At 43.1% G+C, this 13,584-nt stretch overlaps 1 protein-coding gene across 5 annotated transcripts in view; it reads left to right on the top strand.

Annotated features, from left to right (window-relative positions):
- The first annotated feature begins 2,562 nt into the window (after positions 1 to 2,562).
- The window catches only part of tbl1xr1a (TBL1X/Y related 1a), a 125,087-nt gene continuing 114,065 nt past the window's right edge, over positions 2,563 to 13,584 (top strand). For 3 of the 5 annotated variants that reach the window (XM_052018026.1, XM_052018029.1, XM_052018027.1), the window contains exon 1: positions 2,563 to 3,163. The gene's annotated coding sequence lies outside the window, so the exon portion shown is untranslated. Of the gene's footprint in view, positions 3,220 to 13,584 lie in introns of all 5 variants that reach the window. The other 2 variants (XM_052018028.1, XM_052018030.1) reach the window with 1 other exon arrangement.

Raw genomic sequence — 13,584 nt, 5'->3', positions numbered from 1 at the left:
AACAATTATTCTTCTGAAGTTGTGGTTCCCAGAGCAACTCATAGTCCTCCATGTGTAATCTAACTGGGGCTCACTTTAATTTCCATTTTGTTCCCCTTTCTTTCCCTTTTCTTTTGAAGATGTGATTCATGACAAATGGTTCTACAAACAACAATCATTCTCTGGTATCTTTCCTTATAGTTATTATTCCTGTGTGAGCAATGTGAATATTGATAGACTCTTTCCACTCTGGAGGCATCAAAGCAAGCCTCACCTGATCTCTACACAAACAACTACAATTGAAAAGTAATCAAAATGGGAATTTCAACTAATTATTTTTTTGCCGGTTGTAGTGACCCCCCATCACACCCCAGCAAAAATCAACTCATCGTACAATTCTATTCATCGTGGTGCTTTGAAAAGATCTATTTATAAACTGTGAAATTGCAAAAGGTGGGTGAAAAAAGATATCTGTCATTTAAGGAAGGAAAAAGAGATAGGAGTAGTATTTCTATGTATATAAGGTTACAACACTATTCCTGAGCATGTTAATGGACGCTAAGTGTGGTTATAAAAGTATGACCAATGTATCATTGTTAATTGAGAGAAGAATATTGTTTCCCCCAATTTTTTTTTCATTTTTCATTGAGGGTATTGACTTAAACTGGAGTACGATTCCATATGTAGCAGTGATCATACAAAACCATGTGGTGGACTATACAGAGAGTGTTTCCATTCTTTTATTTTCAGGTGGTTATCAGTGCCAAGCCTGATCTGACCCCAGACTAGTTTTTTACATAACTTCCAGTAGTGGTCAATGGAAAAAAATCAGTAAATGCCCCAATAATTTTCTCCTTCTCATCTCAAGAAAAATATAGTAAACTATAGAGAATTGCATTACTGAAAAGCCACTCCAGTTAAAATCAACAAATCTCTCACCTTTTGGGGACTGAACCTGCATTGGGGTAATCATTGCAGTGGAAGAGGTCACCAGGCAGATGGAGGAAAAGATTCAGGAGAGCTCAAAGCTTCTTTGAAGAAATGCAACATCTTCATTGACTTCTGGGAATCCCAGACCCATGAGTCGAAGCATTTAGGATGGTATTGAGAACCATGAGTCTATGCATTGGGAGCACACAGAAGCCTTGCATAAGCAACAGAAAGAACACACTTCACAAACTAGGCAGCTCCTCTCCAAATCTGTGGAAAGTCTAGTGACACAAGAAGCTGCAGATGGTGGAAACTGGAGCAACACACAAAATGCTGGAGGAACTCAGTAGGTTAGGCAGCATCTATGGAGGGAAATGGATGGTTGATGTTTCGGGTTGAGACTCTTCATCTGTACTCAAAGGATGCAGGGTCTTGACCCGAAACATAGACTGTCGATTTCCCTCCATAAATGCTGTCTGAATCACTGAGTTCCTCTGGTGTTTTGTGTGTTGCTGTGGAAGAGTCTGCATTCCTCACTTTAACTTCATCAGCCAGCTCAGAGCCCACAAAACCAGAGTGGAAGCAAGTCATCCAAGGGGCTCAAGGGGTTGATAAGAATCCTACCTGCATCTCCCTTAATATCATCTGCTGCATTCAGTGCTCCAAGTGTGGCCTCCTCTACATTGGTGAGATCAAACTCAGACCTAGTTGACCATTTCGCAGAACACTTGCACTCCATCCGTACCGCGATCTACATCTCCCTGTTTGCCAGTCACTTCAACTCCCCCTCCCACTCCATCACAGATATGTCAGTCCGCAGCCTCCTCCACTGCCAGGAGGAGTCCAAGCGCAAAACTGGAGGAACAGCACCTCATTTTCCATCTTGGAACCTTGCGAATTCCCCCACTTTAAGTAATCCCCTCAACCTCCCCCCACCCCCAACCATGCCTTCTTCTTGTCTTCCCTTTCCTTGCCTCTCTCTTTTTTCTACCCTTTTCCCTCCTCACCTTTGACCCATCCCCCGGTAGATCTGCCTCTCCCCTGCACCTGCCTATCACAATCTCTTAACTGTATTTACCTATCACCACCTTGTGCCCACCCCACCTCTTTTGTCCACCTATCACTGCTCTGCTTTTCCCTACTCTTTACTGGGTTTCCCCTTTTCCTATTTTCGGTCCTGAAGAAGGGTCCTGACCTGAAATGTTGATTGCCTGTTTTTCTGCATGGATGCTGCCTGGCCTGCTGAGTTCCTCCAGCATCATAGTGTTTTTCATCTAGATATTCTAGAATCTGCAGTCCTTCGCTTCTGTGTTTAAGAATAACTACTGTTACATCAATCAAGGGCCCAAACTACACCAAAATTGGGCCCCTATTTTTGAGATTAGTAGATCATATCACAATTATTATGTAGTTGGAAAAGAAAATCTAAGTTTTATTAACATCAAGAAATGTATCACCTTTCATGGATTTCTTTTTAAACCTATAGTTACTTTTAGTAGCTGTACTAAAGTTCAAAGTTGTCATTGAAGGATTTCCTCTTTTGGAAGGAAGCTCGCTTTACTTCAAGTGGAAACTTAAGTAACCCTTTTCCACCAACTTCCAAAATTTTAGCATATTGCAACTGCCAGGAGAGAAGTTCCTCTTTCAGATGGTGGCTCTCTCTACCTCTGGTGGAAAACAAATAACCATTTTCTACCAACCTCTCAAATGTTGTATAGACTGGAAATTATTTCCATTTGCACCAGCACCACCACTTTTTTTTTGGAAAGAGCAAAGAGATCTGTATTTCGTAATTGTAGTAATCTGGCGAGGACTATTGAGGAGGCAGTACAAGTGAGAGTGATGTTGTTTCCCTGTCGGCCTCCTCCCTTTCTCATACAATAGAGTGCTGTTGCGGTGAGTGAGCCATTTGCGCGGGCCGGGTCACAGCGGCTGGCAGGGAGGGAAGGCAGACGTTGGATGGCAGTGAACATTTGGCTGTGTTCAGCCTGACATTCTGCTCGGCAAATCCCGCACTCACCAACAAGCCGAAAAAAAGAAATAAAACCCTCCATTTAAATCGGCCGCTTTAGCTGGGACACTTACATCACTGACAGCCGGCGCGGATGCGGAGTTTTATGCCCAGACATTTCCACTATTACCGTCTGTGAAAGCCCGAGGAGCCCCGGCCTGGAGAGGGGGAAGGGAAAGGAGCAACAAGAGACCGCCGAGCCGCCAGGAGGACCAGACCCGGGCCCGCTGTCTGCGCTCCACGGTGAGTGAGGCCGGCGCCCCGGCACCGACTTTACCCTGAACCAGACTGCAGGGAAGGTGGGTGGAAATGTGTTAGAATCCGCGGCGGGGACGGGGCCTGTTTCACTAGGCCTGACGGTGGAGGGCGGGCGGGGGGGAGGGGAGCTCAGTGACTCCTTCCCCACCATCCCCCACCCCCAAAATAATCCGGCCTGGGCCTTGGTGCTGCGTGGTTGACAACCCCTCCCCCCCTCCCGAGTGAGACTTGCCCTAAACTCCTGGGGTTAAAGCAGGCCTCCCTGAGCCTGGGGTGGGTGAGGACTGAGGGAGAGCTGACTGGGTCCTGGGAGCACCCCTGGGGCTGGGGATCCGGCCGAAGGTTTCGGAGAAGCGCGGTTCGGGCCCAGACTCGTGCTGTGGGGGAGGGGAAGCGCTTGGAAAAAACCCCCTGAAACCCACATGCAGTTGTGAACTGGTATTAACAACGGTGGAGGTGGGAGAGTGTCTCGTCTGCAGTCAAAATGATCAGTATGCAGTTAATGTTAGTGAGTAAACCCACACCATTCCTTGATTCAGAAGTAGTTTCGTGAGGCCTGCACTGTATGCATCCCAGATCTCTTTAAATTCTGTTCAGGCTATGGCTAGTAAAGGATCTGCTGATCATACTTCATGAAAACTTGTTTCAAAAGCTTTTGATGTTTATGGCTTCCAAAATTGGTTATATTGGCAATACATAAACGTCCTCATGAAATCAAGATAGAACCACACAACTTGAGAACCAACAACATTTGAATTCCTTTTGCGGACTCTGCAAATTACTGTGCTGTAAAACTGTAACATTATCATTTTGTATTTTGAACATAATACCCTGTGATTAGAACTCTTCCTGTTGAACTCTAATGGTTAAGATCTGGGTTGCAACAAAGTGTACCCTGAGTTGTGTTGCCAGATAGGTTTGATTTATATTTAACATCCGTGCATTGATGAAATAGAGTTATAAATGGAGGATATCATTTCTGACTAGACAAAGTCATGCACGTGAGGGAATATAAATTGTGTATCTTCTGTGTAATACGATCTTTTACACAAGCTAAAGAATGTCTAAAAGGCATCATTAAGGGAATATCTGGGTTAATCGATACTGTAATTAATGTGATGAGTTTAGTTGATTGCTGTTCCATTATTTTGCAGACAGGGTATTTGGATATTTTTGAATGTTAGCGAATTGGAGTAAGACAAAATCCCAGGTTTTTTTTTGGCTTTATGTTGTACTGTGCCCTGGATTCTAAACATGTAAAATATAACACATTTTTGATGATTGTGGAATTTTTTTCCCCTTTTGTGAATTGTTTTGCTGTATAGTGGTGTTTGGGAGTTGGAGTAGTTTGCTGTGTTTGCTACTTTAAGTATGCTATTACAAGTTGTTATTGTACTGCCATAGAATCAGAAGTGAATACAGTAGGCAAAATCTGATACCCCTGCAAATTTGATAGAACTTCTTTCACCCTCCATAAAGTTAATTTTCCATTATCCAAACACTGCGTTGCCTAGTTTTAATCAGTTGGAATAGCTGGCTGCAAATGCTGTAACTTGCTAGTAATTGGTTATGGGCGCATTCTAGTGGTTCCTTGTACAGTAAATTACTTCAACTCATGCTAACTGGAGTGGAGATTGGGTATTTTCTAACAAGAAGACCAAATATATTAGGGAAGTGAGGAAGACATGTTTTCACTCTGCTTCTGTAGCTAGCCTGACCTGACTGCTGAGATGCAAATCAGCCTTCAATGGAACTTTCATCTTAAGGCCTTGCAAAATTCAGGCAATTGTAGCACTGTTTACTGCTGGTTATGGGAATTGTGATGAATCCACTGGTTGTTAGATGCTTTCATAATTATGCTGTTCTGGCTAAACCAATGGTCAGTTTTTGAAATTGGCTTTTTTTTGATGGGTCTTGTTTCTCCTTACATAATTTGTATATTGAACATTCTTCTCTTTGATCCAGTTCTGGAAGTAAGTTGTAAATCTGTCATCTGCTGCATTCAGTTGGCCTTTTCTATTTCTTGACATTTTTGAATTTTGGGTAGAGTCCCCACTCATGGAATTCTAGGCTAGTGTTCAATTTTATGTGAGAGTGAGAAAGAGGGGTAATAATGTTTAGTCTTAAACAAGGCAACTCTGACTTGGTTGGCTGTGAATGGAACTATTGTCGGCAGATTTTCCAAGGTACACCACAAGAAATTGCTGCTTTATTGCATGTAGTGTTGTGTGTTCTGTCTTGTACGAATGAATGTGAACAAATAGCTCCACAATTCTAAGTCCCAAACAGGAAGGGGTGATTTTATTCGAGCTTCTTGCAAGTTTTTTTTTAAGTGATTAGACTGAGAGACTTTGTTCATTGCTTATATTTATCAATGTATGTTGGTCTCTAGATTCACAGCATGGTGTAGATTTTGGAGAACTTGATACTGGTCTAGAACTGAGTTTGTAGCAGATGCTAATCTGTTGATGCCCATGTTTTGGGAAATTCCATTTTATGAGTGCAAATGACACACTTGTCCCTAATTTACATTAAAACAGACCCAGAACCTCGTATAAACTTGGCATTGCATGAAATGACGGTAATGAGGGTGTCAAGTTCCAGATAAAACTTGCAAATAAATTGGGAATAGGTAAAATTCAGTGCAGTTCAAGTCACTTCTCATGAGAAAATCGGAGTTACATGTGTACAATGGATGATGTTGAAACACTGGAAAGAGTTTTTGTTCAAGAGTTAGCATATTGGTTTAGATTTTCTGCTGACCACTGAGCCACCTGAGCTTGTTAGTTGCTTCCCTTTGTCCTTGGAGCAGGATCTTCCTTCTGGAGGCTGGCTTCCAGTTAATCTAGGCTGAGTGCAGTGTACTGCAGACAACAGGCTGTGCTTGCAGAAAGGCCTTGACAGCTGGTAAAGCTCCCAGACTCAAGGGCTGTCAGAGTTGCTGTTTAAATTAGATGTTTGTGAATGTCTGCCATTGACAAATATTCAAAAGCACTTAGGAAGTAGTTAAAAGTATACAATTTAAAAATAAAAAATCATTAAAAAAAATAAAAATTCTAAACCACTTTCAAACAAAAAGATCTTTTCTTACTGTTCTTCTGACAACCGTTTCTTACCATTCATTTCAGTAGGCCTACTGTGCCTGCAGCAGATTAAATTGACACAGGTTCAATGGGCAAATTTCCCACTTGTGACCAGTCTCCCCTTCTGTAAATTCTTGTCCTATCCACCCATCATCCTGGGCTTGCTGATCTAGAATCATAGTGTCACATACCTCGGAAACAGGCCCTTTGTCCCTCCGAGTCCATGCTGACCATCAGGCACCCATGTACACTAATCGTATTTTATTCTTCCCCCAATTCCCATCAGCTCCCCACAGATTCTGCCATTCACCTAGACACGAGGCAATTTACAGTGGCTGATTAAGCTACCATCCTCGCTTCTTTGGGGTGTGGGGGAAACTGGAGCACTTGGAGGAAGCCTACATGGTCACAAAGAATATGCAAACTTCGTACAAGTAGCACCAGAGGTCAGGTTTGAATCTGGGTTCCTGGAGCTGTGAGGGCAGCAGCTCTACTATCTGTGCTGCTCACCAACAGTAAATCACAGTTAAAATTTTATAATTTTCATCCTTGTTCTCTGAACTCCACAACCATCTAAGATCTTCCCTTTCTTCCAGTTTTGACTACTTGTGCATCTCCTATTTTAAGATTTCCAGCACTGGCAGCGTGCTTCTGTTCCCCAATTCATCCCAATGCCCTCCCACCTGCACCCACCACTGTCTTAACTAGTTTGTCTTCCTTTTTGACTTTAATAAAAATAGAGCTCTGAATAAATTGTAGATCATTTGTTGCCATCTCCTTCTGTGGCTTCACGTCAGATTTTGTTTGATAACTTCCTCATGACATACTATATTAAATACATTATATACATGCAAGCTGTTGCTGTTTACATACTGCTTGTTATTGCGGAGCTCCTGTTGAGCATAACAGTGTGAACGGAGCCTCTTCACATTTAATATCTGGTTAACGTGACGAGTTGCAATGCTGAAATTTATCAAGGTGAGATATTAAAAACACAATTCAATAAATATTAAAGGTTGTGACACTATCAGTAGAAATAGGTATGATTCAGTTGCCAAAGCAATAAATACTGAAGCAAATGGTGTACAGGTTGATAATGAGATGTGGTCAGTGACAGCTACCCAGGAGCATTGCTTGACCAGGGGATGGCAATCCCCAAATTACTGTCCTCCTCTAACAAATCTCCAAGTTGCCAAATTGTGGGTACATCATGGGAATGGCCATGATAGTCATAGAGTGTTAATGAAAATTAATCATGCCATCCATTAACATTCTTAAGGGCCTTGGTGATGGTGTATTTTGGGAGAAAGCAACATGAGATCTGACTCTGCTACCTCCAGCTTCTGAGGTCCAAGGTTGGTGCATTGAACAACTCTCTCCACACTCCCAGTAACAATTACCTGTGTCATTACTTTGGCAGAACTCTTGTGAGGAATGCCTTGTTCAACATACAGAAGTAACCATTCTGGCTATTAGCACTTGAAGCATTAGTAATGGGTTTGAGGAGTAGTAATGGGTTTGGTGCATTATGTACCAGACATTAGTAGGAGCCATAAGAAATAGATTCTAAGGAGTTTAGAGCAGAATACACAGGGTGCAAAGCCCAAAAGCTTCCCTTTCAGTGACATTCACTTCCTCCTCTCTTCATCCCTTTATCCACTGTCCCATTCAATGCATCTTTTCCTTCCCCTTTGCTTTGCATTTTCATTTCTCTCCAGAGCTGCTTTGTTCTTTAGTGCATTGATATCCCTCCTGAATCTATGGTTTAGCATAAACAATCCCAAGTTCTTTATCCTCTTCAGATTTTTTAAGGTAATTATCTTGTTAGTTACTATTTCGCTGTACTGCCTTTATATCCTTATTCGGATTCAACTTCCTAAATTGTGCACAGTAAGGCAGGTATGGTTGTAACTATATTCATGGCGTTATTATACAGCATGGAAACAAGCCCTTTGGCCCGACTCGTTCATGCCAACCAAGTTGCCTACCTGAGCTAGTTCCATTTGGCCCATATCCCTCTCAACCTTTCTAATCCATGTTCTTGTCCAAATCTCGTAAAAGTTGGTAATTCTATCCACATCTCCAACCCTCTGGCAGTTCATTCCACTTACCCACCACTATCTGTGTGGAAAAAGTTGCCCATCAGGTCCCATTAATCTTTCCCCTCTCATTTTAAATCTGTGACCTCTAGTTTTAGACTCACCGCCTTGAGGGGGAATAAAGCTGTCACCCTTCACATTTATGTCCCTCATGATCTTGTATACCTCTATAAGGTCACCCCTCAGCCTCCTACATACCAGGGGAAAAAAGCCCTGGCATATCCTAAGCCTTCCAGTCCCAGTGATATCCTTGTGAATCTTTTCTGCACCCTGTCCAGCTTAATGGCATCCTTCCTACTGCAAGGTGACCAGAAATGCACACAGTAGTTCAAGTGCGGTCTCACTAATGACTTGTACGGTTGTAACATGATATTCCAACTCTTATATTCATTGCCCTGACCATTGAAGGCAAGCATACCAAAAGGCTTCTTCACCACCTTGTCTAACTATGTTGCCACTTTCAGGGAACTATTTTCATATAACTATAGGGCTCTCTGTTCTACAACACTGTCCAGGACCTGCCATTTACTGTGCCTGTCCTTCCCAGGTTTAACCTGCTAAAGTGTAACATTTCACACTTATCCAAGTTAAATTCCATCTGCTATTCTTTGGCCTACTTTCCTAGTTGATCCAGATTCTGTTGTAACCTTCTTCACTGTTCACTATACCACCAATTATGGTGTCATTCGCAAACTTACTACCCCTATCGACAATATTCTCATCCAAATTGTTAATGTAGATGATGACCAACAGTAGACCCAGCACTGATTCCTGCGGCACACTGCTGGTCGCAGGCTCATAGGCTTAAATCTGAAATACAAGCAAACACTACCGCTCTCTGACTCCTACCACCAAGCCAGTTTTGTATCCAATTGGCTAGCTTGCCCTGGATCCCATGTGGCCTAACCTTCTGGACCAACCTACTATGTGGGAACTTGTCAAAGGCCTTGCTAAAGTCCTTATAGATTGTGTCTACCACCTTGCCCTTGTCAATCTTGGTCACCTCTTCAAAAAAAAATCAAATTCATGAGACACAAATTCCCATGCACAAAGCCATTGCTGATGATCCCTAACTAGTCCTTGCCTTTCCAAATGCAGGTAGATCCTGTCTCTCAGAATCCCCCTCCATTAACTTTCCCATCACTGATTTTAGGCCTATAGTTCCCTGTCTTGTCCTTGCAGCCCATCTTAAATAAAGGCACAACACTAGCTACTCTCTAGTTTTCTAGTACTTCACCCATGGCTAACGATGATACATATATGTCTGCCAGGGCCCCAGCAGTTTCTTCCTTACCTTCCCACAACATCCTAAGATACACTTGGTCACGCCTATGGGATTTATCCACCTTTATGTGCATTAATACAGCCAACACTTCCTCTTTTGTAATGTGGATATGTTCCAAGATGTCACTATTCTCTTTCCTGAATTCTCTAACTTTCTTTACCTTATCTGACAAAACTATCTGGTGTCCTCTTTTTGCCCTCGTGATTTCTGTAAGTGTACCCATACATCCCTTGTACTCTTCAGGGGATTTGCTTGATCCCAGCTGCCTATACCTGACATGTCTCCTCTTTTTTCCTGACTACAGCCTCAATATCCCTCATGAACCAAGGTTCCCTTCTCCTGTCAGCCATGCTCTTCATTCTAACAGGAATGTGCTGGCCCTGAATTCTCCTCACCTCACTTTTAAAAAGCATCCCAGTAGCCAGACATTCCTTTACCTACAAATGGTCTCTCCCAATTGACCCTTGCATGTTCCTGACAAATGCCATCAAAATTAGCCTTGCCCCAATTTAGGACTTTAACTTGGGGACCACTTATGTCCTTTTCCATGGTTATTTTAAAAATAGTAGAATTACGATCACTGGTCCCAAAGCACTCCCCCGCTGACACTTAAGTCACTTGCCCTGACTCATTTTCCAACAGGAGGTCCAGTGTTACCCCCTCTACATTAGGGCCATCTTCATATTGCTTGAGAAAACTTTCCTGGACACAGTTAACAAATTCCACCCCACTCAAGCCCTCAGCACTATGGCAGTCCGAGTCAAAATTAGGGAAGTTAAAGTTACCTGCTATTACAACTGTATTGTTTTTGCAGCAATTTGTGATCTCCCTACATAATTGCTCCTCTAATTCCTGCTGACTATTGGGGGGCCTATGTTACAATCCTATAAAGTGATCACTCCCTTATTTCTGAGTTCCACATATATAACCTCACTCATTATTTCCCAGGTATTACTGTGATGTTCTCCCCGATCAAAAAAAAAGCTGCTACTCCTCTCTAATCCCAGCTCTATCGTGCCTGTAGCATCTGTTTCCTGGAATGTTGAGATGCCAGTCCTACCCATCCCTCAACCATGTTTCCGTAATAGTTATAATAATATCCCAGTCCCATGTACTGTATCTATCCATGCACCGAGTTCATCTGCCTCACCCATTAAAATAAATAAAGTTTAGCTTATCAGACCTTCCTCGCTCCCTGTCTTGCTTCTGCTTGTCCTGCATATGGAACCTGCTTGCTTTAACTTCTATATTTGCTTCATCTTTCTCATCTGCCACACTACTGCTTTGGGTCTTGCCCCGCTGCCAGATTGATTTAAACTCTCTTGGGTAGCACTAGCAAATCTCCCTGCCAGGCTATCAGTCCCCCTCAAGTTCAGGTGCAACCCATCCCTCTTCTGTAGGTCACCTCAATCCAAGAAGAGATCGCAATAGTCCAAGAGCCTGAATCCCTCCCTCCTGCACCAGCTCTTCAGCTATGCATTCACCTGCCTTATTCTCACTAGCACATGACACTGGGAGTAATCCAGAGATTACAGCCCTTGAGGTTCTGCTTTTTAACCTTTTGCCTAACTCACTTATTCACTTTGCAGGACCTCGTCTCTTTTTCTACCTATATTGTTAGTACTAATGTGTATAATGACCTCTGGCTGCTTACCCTACCCCTTGAGAATGGAATGTAACTGCTCAGAGATGTCCTTGACCCTGGCGCTCAGGAGGCAATATGCAAGTCAAAGTTGAGTTTATTGTCATATACATGCATACACAGGTGCAATGAAAAACTTACTTGCAGCAGCATCACAGGCACATAGCATATAAGCAGCATTCACAAGAAAAACATAGACATAAATTACACACAATTTTTACAAGAAAGAACACAACTAAAACAAAAACAAAACGAGGTTCATTTTAGTTCAAAGTGGTCATTGTGTTTCTAAACTGTAGTGATTAGGGTTGTTCCGTTTGGTTCAAGAACCCGTATGGTTGAAGGGAAGTAGCTGTTCTTAAACCTGGTGGTGTGGGACTTCAGGCTTCTGTACCTCCTGCCTGATGGTAGCTGCGAAAAGATGGCTGTGCCCGGATAGTGGGGATCTTTGATTGATGTTGCCTTCCTGAGGCAGTTGCCACCTGTAGATACTACTAATGGTGGGGAAGAATGTGGCCGTGATGTAGAACGTAAGAACAGTACAGCACAGTACGGGCCCCTTGGCCTATGATGTTGTGCCAAACTATATGAACACCTCCTCCGTGATCAATTTAACCCTTCCCTCCTGCAGAGCCCATAACCCTCCACTATTCTTACTTCCATCTGCCTATCTAAGAGCCTTTTAAACATCCCTATTGTATCAGCCTCTACAACCACCCCTGCCAATGCGTTCCAGGCATCCACCACTCTCTGTGTAAAGAACCTACATCTGACTTCTCTCCTGAAAATTCCTCCTTTGACCTTAAACAGATGTCCTTTGGTATGGGCTGGTTACCACCCTGGGGAAAAGGTTGCTGGCTGTCCACACTATCTATGCCCCTCATAATCTTATACACCTCTATCAAGTCACCTCTCATCCTGCGTCTCTTGAAAGAGAAAAGCCCCAGCTCAGTCAACCTTTCCTCATAAGACATGTTCTGTAATCCAGGCAGCATCTTGGTAAATCTCATCTGCACCTTCTAAAGCTTCCACATCCTTCCTATAATGAGGTGACCAGAACTGAACACAGTACTGCAAAATGTGGTCTAACCAGAATTTTATAGAGCTGCAACATTACCTCATGGCTCTTGAACTCAATCCCCCTTCTAATGAAGGCCAGCACACCATACACTTTCTTAACCACCCTATCAACTTGCATGGCAACTTTGAGAGATCTATGGACTTGGGCCCCAAGATCCCTCTGTTCCTGCACACTGCTCAGAATCCTGCCATTAACCTTGTACTCTGCCTTCATGTTTGTTCTTCCAAAGTGTATCATAGAACATAGAACATTACAGCACAGTACAGGCTCATGTGGCTATCTAAGAGTCTCTTAAATGTCCCTAATGTATTGCCCCCACAACCTCTGCTGGCAGTGCATTCCATGCAGCCACCACTCTCTGTGTAAAAAAAAACTTACCTTTGACATCCCCCTTATACTTTCCTCCAATCACCTTAAAATTATGCCCCCTCGTATTAAGTCATTTTCGCCCTTGGAAAAAGTCTCTTTGACTGTTCACTCAATCTATGCCTTTTATCATCTTGTACACCTCTATCAAGTCACCTCTCATCCTCCTTCTCTCCAAAGAGAAAAGCCTGAGCTCACTCAACCTATCCTCATGAGACATGCTCTCCAATCCAGGCAGCATCCTGGTAAATCTCCTCTGCACCCTCTCTAAAGCTTCCACATCTTCCTATAATGAGATGACCAGAACTGAACACAATACTCCAAGTGTGGTCTAACCAGAGTTCTATAGAGCTGCAATATTACCTCGTGGCTCTTGAACTCAATACCCCGGCTAATAAAGGCCAACACACCATACGCCTTCTTAACAACCCTATTGACCTGCGTGGCAACCTTGAGGGATCTATGGACGTGGACTCTAAGATCCCTCTGTTCCTCCACACTGCTAAGAGTCCTATCACTGGCCTTGTATCACTTTATCCTTTTCCAGATTGAACTCCATCTGCCACTTCTCTGCCCAATTCTACATCTGGTCTATATCCTGTTGTAACCTACAACGACCTTCTACACTATCCATAACCCATCCAACCTTCGTGTCATCCGCAAACTTACTAACCCATCCCTCCACTTCCACATCCAAGCCATTTATAAAAATCGCAAAGCAAGTAAACCCATTCTTTCTCTGTAACTGTAACACTATATTCTGTATTGGGCAGAGTCCACTACACTCTACAGCTTCTTGCGTTCCTGTGCATTGGAATTGCCAGACCAGACCAGACCATGATGCAACCAG

The sequence above is a fragment of the Pristis pectinata genome, chromosome 6, assembly GCF_009764475.1.
Source record: "Pristis pectinata isolate sPriPec2 chromosome 6, sPriPec2.1.pri, whole genome shotgun sequence".
Taxonomy (NCBI): Eukaryota; Metazoa; Chordata; class Chondrichthyes; order Rhinopristiformes; family Pristidae; genus Pristis; species Pristis pectinata.
This window is presented reverse-complemented; position numbering and strand designations above follow the sequence as displayed.